Source organism: Sapajus apella, unplaced genomic scaffold, assembly GCF_009761245.1.
Source record: "Sapajus apella isolate SASKATOON/1434 unplaced genomic scaffold, GSC_monkey_1.0 scaffold116, whole genome shotgun sequence".
Classification (NCBI taxonomy): Eukaryota; Metazoa; Chordata; class Mammalia; order Primates; family Cebidae; genus Sapajus; species Sapajus apella.
Genome location: NW_022437056.1, coordinates 1,121,586 through 1,131,240, shown reverse-complemented (window position 1 = coordinate 1,131,240; position 9,655 = coordinate 1,121,586). Strand labels below are relative to the sequence as shown.

The following is a 9,655-nucleotide window of genomic DNA, read 5'->3' as shown; positions in this document are numbered from 1 at the left end:
GCTCCATCAGTGATGTGAGTGAATGACAACCAATACAAATACTGCCCAGGACATATCCTCTCCCTTCTTACGGGGCTTCAGGGCTGGCTGAGATTTTTGGCCACAAAGACTAAGCCAGAGTTGGGGGCTACAGGTAATAATGATCTGGGACTGATAAACGTGGCACAGAAGTGAGCAAAGCTGACAAGGCTGAACGATGCGGCTCCCCAGCCAGCCCCACCTTGGCAATGTCTTGGCCAGCCCTGGAGCAGAGGGGTGTCTCCCCAGATGGAGGACACTCAGATGCCCTAGTCCCCATCTGCAGGAGGTGCTGGTCTATGCTGTACAAGTCCCCACCTGCAGGAGGTACAGGAGCAACTTGGGAACCTTCCTGGAAGAGCCCCAGCCCAACCTAACCCACCCTCCCATCCCAAGCTGGAAACCTGCACCACCCCTCAGAAGGCAGCAGGAGCTCCACGCAGATTCTCCCTAAAAACATAAGGCTGGTTTCCATGGGTGTCATTCTGTACCTGTGGAGGCAGGGCGGGCTTTCCTGGAACAAGGTGAAGGTGGCACTGTGTATCGTGATGCAATCCTACCTGGCACCTGCGGGGAACAAGAGGCCGGGGCAGAAGCTACAGCAGGAACTCTCTCCCACTGAACAAACCGTCCTGCTACTCGCTGGCTTGTGTGTGACCCTGCAGGGGTCTTGTTCTTTCCAAGTCCCATGGCTAATAACCCAGGGGAAGGCAAACCATGGCCCAGAGGCCAAATCCTGCCTACTGCCTACTTTTATCAATAAAGTTTTGTTGGAACACAGCCAAATCCATTAATTTATATGCTTCATGTTTTGAGCAGTTGTGATGGAAACTATGTGGCCCACTAGCCTAAAATATGCACAATTTGGTCACTTACGAAACAGTTAGTGACCTTCTGATATAAATTATCATTTAATCCCAGTCTTCCCAAAGAGTGAAGAGGGTGTTATTAATTTCACTGTGGCTGGGTGCAGTATCTCAGCCTGTAATCCCAGCACATCGGGAAGCTGAGGTGTGTGGATCACTTGAGGTCAGGAGTTTCAGACCAGCCTGGCCAACATAGCAAAATCTCATCTCTACCAAAAAGTATGAAAATTAGCCAGGTGTGGTGGCGGGTAGCTGTAGTCACAGCTACTGGAGAGGCTAAGGCAGGAGAATTGCTTGAACCTGGGAGGTTGCAGTGAGCCGAGACTGCGCCACTCACTGCACTCCAGCCTGGATGACAGAGCGAGATTCCATCTCAAATAATAGTAAATACTTATTAGAATATATGTTATATATTTTAACTATGTAACTATAATTATTATAATCAATAATAAATATTTCACTGTGACAAGTGTAATTAGATTAGTGGTTCTTGATCCTTAACACATAGTTAGACTCTCCTGAAAGATTTTCTAAAATCAAAGCTCTCGTGGCTCAGCCCAGATCCATTAAATCCATTCTCACAATCAGCTGCTGTGATGACTGATATGCTCATCTTGCACATGGAAACAGGGAGGCTGAGAGAGATGATCTACTTGTCAGGATTACACAGCGAGTCAGTGCTGGGGCTGGGATTTGGACCTGGGCAGTCCAATGCCATAGGCTAGGCTTTTTACCACTAAGTGAGTGTTTTTCAGGTACACAGTTTGCCCAGGTTCTTCAGTACAACAAGGGGGAAGGTGTCTTGGTCCATGGGGTGACAAAAGGATGGGGTGGAAGGGCAAGCCCAGGTAACTTGAGTCTGGGGAGTCTCATGGGGCAATGATGCTTGCAGTGATGCTATTTTCTTTTTTCCTTTTTTTTTTTTTTTCTGAGATGGAATCTTGCTCTCCCAGGCTGGAGTGCAGTGGCATGATCTTGGCTTAGTGCAACCTCCACCTCCCGGGTTCAAGTGATTTTCCTGCTTCAGCCTCCTGAGTAGCTGGAATTACAGGCGCATGCTACCACGCCTGGCTAAAACTTGTATTTTAGGAGAGATGGGGTTTCACCATGCTGGCCAGGCTGATCTCAAACTCCTGACCTCATGATCTGCCCATCTCGGCCTCCCAAAGTGCTGGGATTACAGGAATGAGCCACCGCGCCTGGCTTGCAGTGATGCTATTTTATAGCTTGACCAAAACGTTGCCATGCTTATCTTGGACTTTCTGCACGAGGACAAGGACCTGGTCTGTTAGAGCAGGAGTCCCCAGTCCCCAGCTCACAGACTGGTACCAGTCTGCCGCCTCTCAGGAACTGGACCATACAGCAGGAGGTGAGCGGAGGACAGGCAAGCATTGTGTCATCTGTGTTTATAGCCACTATCCATCACCTGCATCACCGTTTGAGCTCCATCTCCTGTCACATCAGCAGCAGCATTAGATTCATAGGAGCATGAACCCTACTGTGAACTGCGCATGTGAAGGATCTGGGCTGCATGCTCCCTATGAGTATCTAATGTCTGATGATCTGTCACTGTCTCTCATCACCCCCAGATGGGACCGTCCAGTTGCAGGAAGACAATGTGAAATCATTATTTCATTACATATTACAGTGTAGTAATAATAAATGTACAATAAATGTAATGTGTTTCAATCATCGCAAAACCACGCACCCCACCCAAGTCCATAGAAAAGCTGTCTTCCACAAAACCAGTCCCTGGTGCCAAAAAGCTTGCAGACCACTGCGTTAGCATGTTTCCTGCTGTATGCCCAGGATGGCATAAAGTGGGTGCTCAGTGAGTGTTGCTAAACGGCTAACAGAAACAGCAGCACGATGTCTGTTTCCAAGTGACACGCAGACAATGTGATCTGCACGTGCCAGTCCACTGCCTGCAGCCCCCATCTGCCCCCAGCGCTGATGCTGGGTTGCCATTATGGGCCAGGGTGGCCCCCACGCCCCCATCCCTCCCACACCCCTCCTGCCAGACTCAGCACTCACAGCGTGCAGAGGGACTGAGTCCACTGCACCAGGCTCAGCTTCTTCCAGGCAGAAGGCAGCGACCAGACGGTCAAAGGCCACCCGGGCCTAGGGAAACCAAAGCCCCAAGTCACCCAGCCAGAAGAGCAAAGAACTCGGGCTTTGGGTTTCGGTGTCTCAAGATGTGTGGCAACAGCTTCCTGTCTGCCAAGTTCTGCATGTGTAAGGCGTGAGGAGAAAGCTTTTCAGTTCATGGGAAACAACATCCCAAGTGCTGACCTTGATGGTGGCGATCTCCCACCTCCACGCTCCTACCAATGAGCTGCCATTCCACAGACAAGATCCAGGAAGAGGATGGTGGCTTTTCCAATAAGGTTAGTAAGCCATCATATGGAACAATTTCAAATGCTGTCCACCTGGGGGCGCCCCCTCCCAGTCACAAACCCATCTTTGGGGAAGTGACCAGTCCATAAAAGAGAGATTAGGGGCTGGGCGCAGTGGCTCATGCCTGTAATCCCAACACTCTGAGAAGCCAAGGCAGGTGGATCGCCTGAGGTCAAGAGTTTGAGACCAGCCTGGCCAACGTGGTGAAATCCCATCTCTATTAAAAATATAAAAATTAGCCAGGCATGGTGGTGGGTGCCTGTAATTCCAGCTACTTGGGAGGCTGAGGCAGGAGAGTTGCCTGAACCCAGCAGTCAGAGGTTGAAGTGAACAGAGACGGCACCACTGCACTCTACCTTGAGTGACAAGAGCAAGACTTCGTCTCAAACCCACACACACACACACACACACACAGGGATTAGGCCAGGTGCAGCGGCTCATGCCTGAAATCCCAGCACTTTGGGAAGTTTGGGAAGCCAAGTACAGAGTGCAGGAAAATCACTTCAGGCCAGGAGTTCAAGACCTGAGCAACACAGCAAGACTCTTGTCTCTACAAAAATATTAAAAATTAGCCTGATGTGATGGCCCATGCCTGTAGTCCCAGCTACTCAGGGGGCTGGCAGGATCATTTGAATCCAGGAGTTTGAGGATACAGTAAGCTGAGATCACGTCATTGCACTCCAGCCTAGGTGACAGAGTGAGACCCTATCTCAATAAATCAATAAATAAAGCTGAGTGTGGTGGCTCATGTCTGTAATCTCAGCATTTTGGGAAGCCAAGGTGGGCAGATCATCTGAGGTCAGCAGTTCAAGACCAGCCTGCCCAACATGGTGAAACCTCATCTCTAATAAAAATTCAAAAAAATTAGCTGGGCATGGTTGTGCATGCCTGTAGTCCCAGCTACATGAAAGGCTGAGGCAGGAGAATCAATTGAACCCAGGAGGCGGAGGTTGCAGTGAGCCGTGATCGCACCATTGCACTACAGCCTGGGTGACAGAGTGAGACTCTTTCTCAAAAAATAAATAAATAAGAAACAGAGATGACTCAGGTATGCCGCCAATACTTGTGTTCATCATGCTGAAAGGACTAGAGATAGCAAAAGAAGAGAAACAAAATTGCTTTGTATAAAAAAGGGAACTGATATGATTGCTTGTATGTGGACAGATGGATGAGCCTGCACGTTCTGAAGGTGTTTGTAAAGAGGTCCGCACATTATATGAAAAAACTGCAAATGTTATCCATCTGGGGGTACCCTCTCCCAGGCATAAACCCATTTTTTGGGGGATCAGGCCAGGTACAGTGGCTCATGCCTGTAATCCCAGCACTTTGGGAAGCCAAGTGCAGGAGGAGAGCTCTCCTGGTTCTAAGCAATGGTACTGTGACTGAGCGCTGACTGTGTTGCTCTCACAGCAGATAGGCCCTGTGGTTCTAGATCCTCATGGAAATGGTTGTCTAATTCCATGGTAACAACTTAGTAGGACCTTATTAAGGTCCTTACTAGAACAGAAGACATTCCTATTACCCAGGAGATTCCAAGGGATTTAAGAGCTCTGTATCAGGAACCAGGGCCAGAGACCAATTAGAACATAAGATGCACCTAGTACTACTATTGTTCAGGAAATTATACAAGTTTTAGAAGCTCTGTGCCAGGAACTGGAGACAGAGATCAAACATATATTTCTTATTAAGTTGCAACCAGGAATCTGGATCAAGAGTGAATTCCTTGTTCCCAATGGAACAGGGGATGCAATAAATGGCAGAGAGTGGGAGCCAGGTTCCTCGCTGTTGAGTAGATGTTACAGATATAAAATAGGGGAAGCCTAAAATGAGCTCTGTGATAAGGGATGAGTCTACTGATTGAAGACATAAGTATAAACACATCTAGCTTAATATATACACAGATGGGTCCACGTAGAAATCTTTATAATTAAATGGGTACATATAAGTTAGAATACATACATATATTTCTTTGCAGTGTCAGCTGCGAGGGTCATGATACAATGACCACATTTAGTGGCTGGATATGTTTTTAATACCATTCTCTAACAAAGAACATCAGGGCTCTTTGAAGAAATGGCTGAAACTAACCCTAGAACAGAAAATACCTGAGTCAGGATACTTTTGAATTAACAAGAAATTTAAAAAAACATTAAATTATGGCAAAGGAGCCAGTGGAAAGAGCTCCCAGTGGCCATGGGTATAAACAAGGAAAAACAAAATACTGTAGAATGGATAACACCCACAAGATTAAAGTAACTATCTGAGTGTCCATACCAGTATACGCAAATGATAAAACTGATACACATATGGGCTGAGTAGTTTTTCTTATACAGAAGAATTCCAAATACCCGATACAGACATTCAGTCATTAAGGACATACGGCTAACTCCCCACTCCTTAGGTGTGGGCCCCGCGTGGTGACTTCCTCCAAAAGCATACATATAATATAGACATGGGAAAAAAGTAACTTCACAGATAGAAACCTGAAAATACTATCTCAGCCAGGTAATCAAAGTTAACATTAATGGTGATAACACATCTTGAGAGCATGAAGTGACTAGAATAGCACTTGCAAACCAAAAATAAAATTCAAAGGCACTTCCCCCAGTTATCTGTATAGACTCCCTTCTCTCCACCAGGGTACACCAGTTAACCTGCAACACTGGTTCAGGCCATGATGGGAAAGAGGTGGTCAGACATGGCTCATTATGCCTTCCTCCCTTTTGGAATTCAGGAAAAGCCAATCAGCATTTAACATCAACACAGACCTTCAATCTGGTAAAAAACATTTACAATCTATTCTCTCTGAAGCCTGCTACCTGGAGGCTTCATCTGCATAAAACTTGAGTATCCATAACCCCTTATCATAACCCAGATGCTCCTTTCTATTGATAACTCTTTCAACCAGTTACCAATCAGAAAAATTTTAATCTACCAATAACCTGAAAGCCCCTCTTCACCCTAACCCACTGGGTTGTTGCACCTTTCTAGACCGAACCAATATATATCTTAAATACATTTGATTGATATATCCTATCTCCCTAAAATTACAGAAGCAGCTGCATCCCAGGTTCTTCTGGGGCTTCCTAGAGCTTATAAGGCCTAAAGCCTAAACCCGCCCCAACCCTAACTGCTAACCCTAACACCTAACCCTAGCCCCTAACACTGACCTGACCCCAACCCCAACCCAACCTCAACCCTAAACCTAACCCTAAACACTAACAACAACCCCAAAACTAACATTAACCCCTAAACCCTAACCCTAACCCAAAACCATAACCCCCAATCCCTAACCCCATACCTAACCCCTAACCCTAACCTTAAAACCTAAACCTAAGCCCTAACCCCTAAATCTAATACTAACCCTAACCCTAACTCTAACCTAACACTAAACCCTAACCCCCAATCATAACCCTAACCCCTTGACCCTTACCCTAACCACAAACTCTAAACCAAAACCTAACACTAAACCCTAAACCCAACACTAACACCTAACCCTAGCCCTGACCCTGACCCTAACCCTAAACCCTAACCATAAACTCTAACCCTCTAACCCTAAACCTAAGCCATAACACTAACCCCAAACCCTAACCCCTAACCCTACCCCTAACCTTAACCACTAATCGCAACCCCAACCCTAACACCTAACCCCTAAACCCTAACCCCTAGCCCAAACCCTCTGACTCTCTATCCCTAACCCTAACCCTTAACTCCTACCCCTAACCCTAACCCAAACCCTAACTCTAACCTTAAACTCTAACATTAACCCTCACTGGAACCCTAACCCTAACCAGAACCCTAAACCCAAACCCTAACCCTAACCCTAAACCCTGACCCTGACCCTAACCCCAACCACAACCCTACCCATTATCATTATGGCCATTTCAACTGAAACCACAATGACATACTCCTTCACACACACTAGAAAGGATAAGATCCAAAGAACGTAAAACAACAAGTGTTGGCAAGGTCAAAGATAAATTACAACCTTAAATACTTTATGTGGAATATAAGATGGTACAGCCTATTTTTAACATAGTTTGGTATCTCCTCAGAAAGTTAAATATAGGCCAGGCACGGCAGGTAATGCCTGTAATCCCAGCACGGTGGGAGGCCGAGACAGGTGAATCACTTGAGTCCAGGAGATCAAGACCAGCCAGGATGACATAGCAAAACCCTGTCTCTACTAGAAATATAAAAATTAGCCGGGCATAGTGGCACACACCTGTAGTCCCAGCTACTTGGGACGCTGAGGTGGGAGGATTGCTTGAACCCAGAAAGTGGACGCCGCAGTAAGCCAAGATTGCACCACTGCACTGCAGCCTGGGCGACTGCACAACACCCTGTCTCAAAAAGGAAAGGCCAGGCATAGTGGCTAATGACTGCAATTCCAGCACTTTGGGAGGGCGAGGCAGATGGATCACTTGAGGTCAGGAGTTCAAGACCAGCTTGGCCAACATGGCAATATCCTGTCTCCACTAAAAATACAAATATTCCCCAGGCATGGTGGAACACACCTGTAATCCCAGCTACTTGGGACGGTGAGACAGGAGAATTGCTTGAACCCAGCAGGCAGAGGTTGCAGTGAGCCAATATGAAGCCACTGCACTCCAGCATGGCCGACAGAGCAAGATCTTATCTCAAAAAAGAAAAACAAAATGCCTGGGAGTGGCAGGGCACAGTGGCTCATGTCTGTAATCCCAGCACTTTGGGAGGCTGAGGCGGGTGGATCACCTGAGGTCAGGAGTTCAAGACCAGCCTGGCCAACATGTCAAAACCCCGTCTCTACTAAAAATACAAAAGTTAGCCGGGCATGGTGATGCACGCTTGTAATCCCAGCTATTCAGGACACTTAGGCAGGAGAATCATTTGAACCTGACAGGTGGAGTTGGCAGTGAGCAGAGATTGTGCAACTGCACTTCAGCTTGGGTGAAAGAATAAGACCTCGTCTCAAAAAAAAAAAAAAAAAAATGAAAGACACACAGAAAGAAAAAAAATATTCTGTACATTATATATGTAACAATAGTCTTAACCACAATGTATAATTTAGATAACTCAACCAAAACTACAAAATGGAGAAACAGTTGAACGTACACTCCTTTAATAAGACATGCAAATGGACACAGGCACATACAAAGATGATCAATACCACTATCTAAACTGAAACCACAATGACATACTCCTTCACAAACACTAGAAAGGCTAAGATCCAAGAAATACAAAAGGACAAGTGTTGGCAAGGTTGGAGAGAAATTACAACCCTTAAATACTTTATATGGAATACAAGATGATACAGCTTATTTTTAACATAGTTTGGTATCTCCTGAAAAATTAAAAAAAGCCTGACCCGGTAGCTAATGCCCCTATTCCCAGCACATTGAGAGGCCAAGATAGATGGATCACTTGAGTCCAGTTCAAGACCAGCCATAACGACAGCAAAACCACGTCTCCACTAGAAATGCAAAAAGTGGCCAGGCACGGTGGCACACACCTGTAGTCCCAGCTACTTGGGAGCCTGAGGCGGGAGGATTGCTTCCGCCCAGAATGTGGACGCTGCAGTAAGCCAACATCGCACCACTGCACTCCAGCCTGGGTGACAGCACTCCTGTCTCAAAAAGAAAGGCCAGGTATGGTGACTAATGACTGCAATCCCAGCACTTTGGGAGGCCGAGGCAGATGGATCACTTGCCGTCAGGAGTTCAAGACCAGCTTAACCATCATGGCAAAATCCAATCTCTACTAAAAATACAAAAATTATCCAGGCATGGTGGTACACACCTGTAATCCCAGCGACTTCGGAGGCTGAAGCAGGAGAATTGATTGAACCCAGGAGGCAGAGGTTGCAGTGAGCCAATATCAGGCCACTGCACTCCAGCCTGGCCAACAGAGCAAGATCCCATCTCAAAAGCAAGCAAGAAAGAAAAACAAAATGCCTGGGAATGGCAAGGTGCAGTGGCTCACACCTGTAATCCAGCACTTTGGGAGGCCAAGGCAGGTGGATCATCTGAGGTCAGGAGTTCAAGACCAGCATGACCAACATCGAGAAACCCCGTCTCTACTAAAAATACAAAAATTAGCCAGGCGTGGTGGTGCGCACCTGTAATCCCAGCTACTCAGGAGGCTGAGGCAGGAGAATCGCTTCAACCAGGGAGGTGGAGGTTGCAGTGAGCCGAGATAGCGCTACTGCACTCCAGCCTGGGCAACAGAGCAAGACTCCATCTAAAAGAAAAAACAGAAGGTAAAAAGACAACCAACAAGGCCGGGCGCGGTGGCTCAAGCCTGTAATCCCAGCACTATGGGAGGCCGAGGCGGGTGGATCACGAGGTCAAGAGATCAAGACCATCCTGGTCAACATGGTGAAACCCCGACTCTAC

At 46.9% G+C, this 9,655-nt stretch overlaps 2 long non-coding RNA genes across 3 annotated transcripts in view; both read left to right on the top strand.

Moving 5' to 3' along the window:
* Nucleotides 1-3,435, top strand: part of LOC116538047 — a 23,031-nt gene extending 19,596 nt beyond the window's left edge. The window contains exons 2-3 of one of the 2 annotated variants that reach the window (XR_004263477.1): nucleotides 1,974-2,253; nucleotides 2,906-3,435. This is a non-coding gene — a long non-coding RNA (uncharacterized LOC116538047). Of the gene's footprint in view, nucleotides 1-1,973; nucleotides 2,497-2,905 lie in introns of those variants that run through there. The other variant, XR_004263476.1, reaches the window with a different exon arrangement.
* LOC116538048 lies at nucleotides 230-798 on the top strand. The gene is made up of 2 exons (XR_004263478.1): nucleotides 230-307; nucleotides 346-798. It is a non-coding gene; the product is annotated as an uncharacterized LOC116538048 (long non-coding RNA).
* Nucleotides 3,436-9,655: the final 6,220 nt, after the last annotated feature.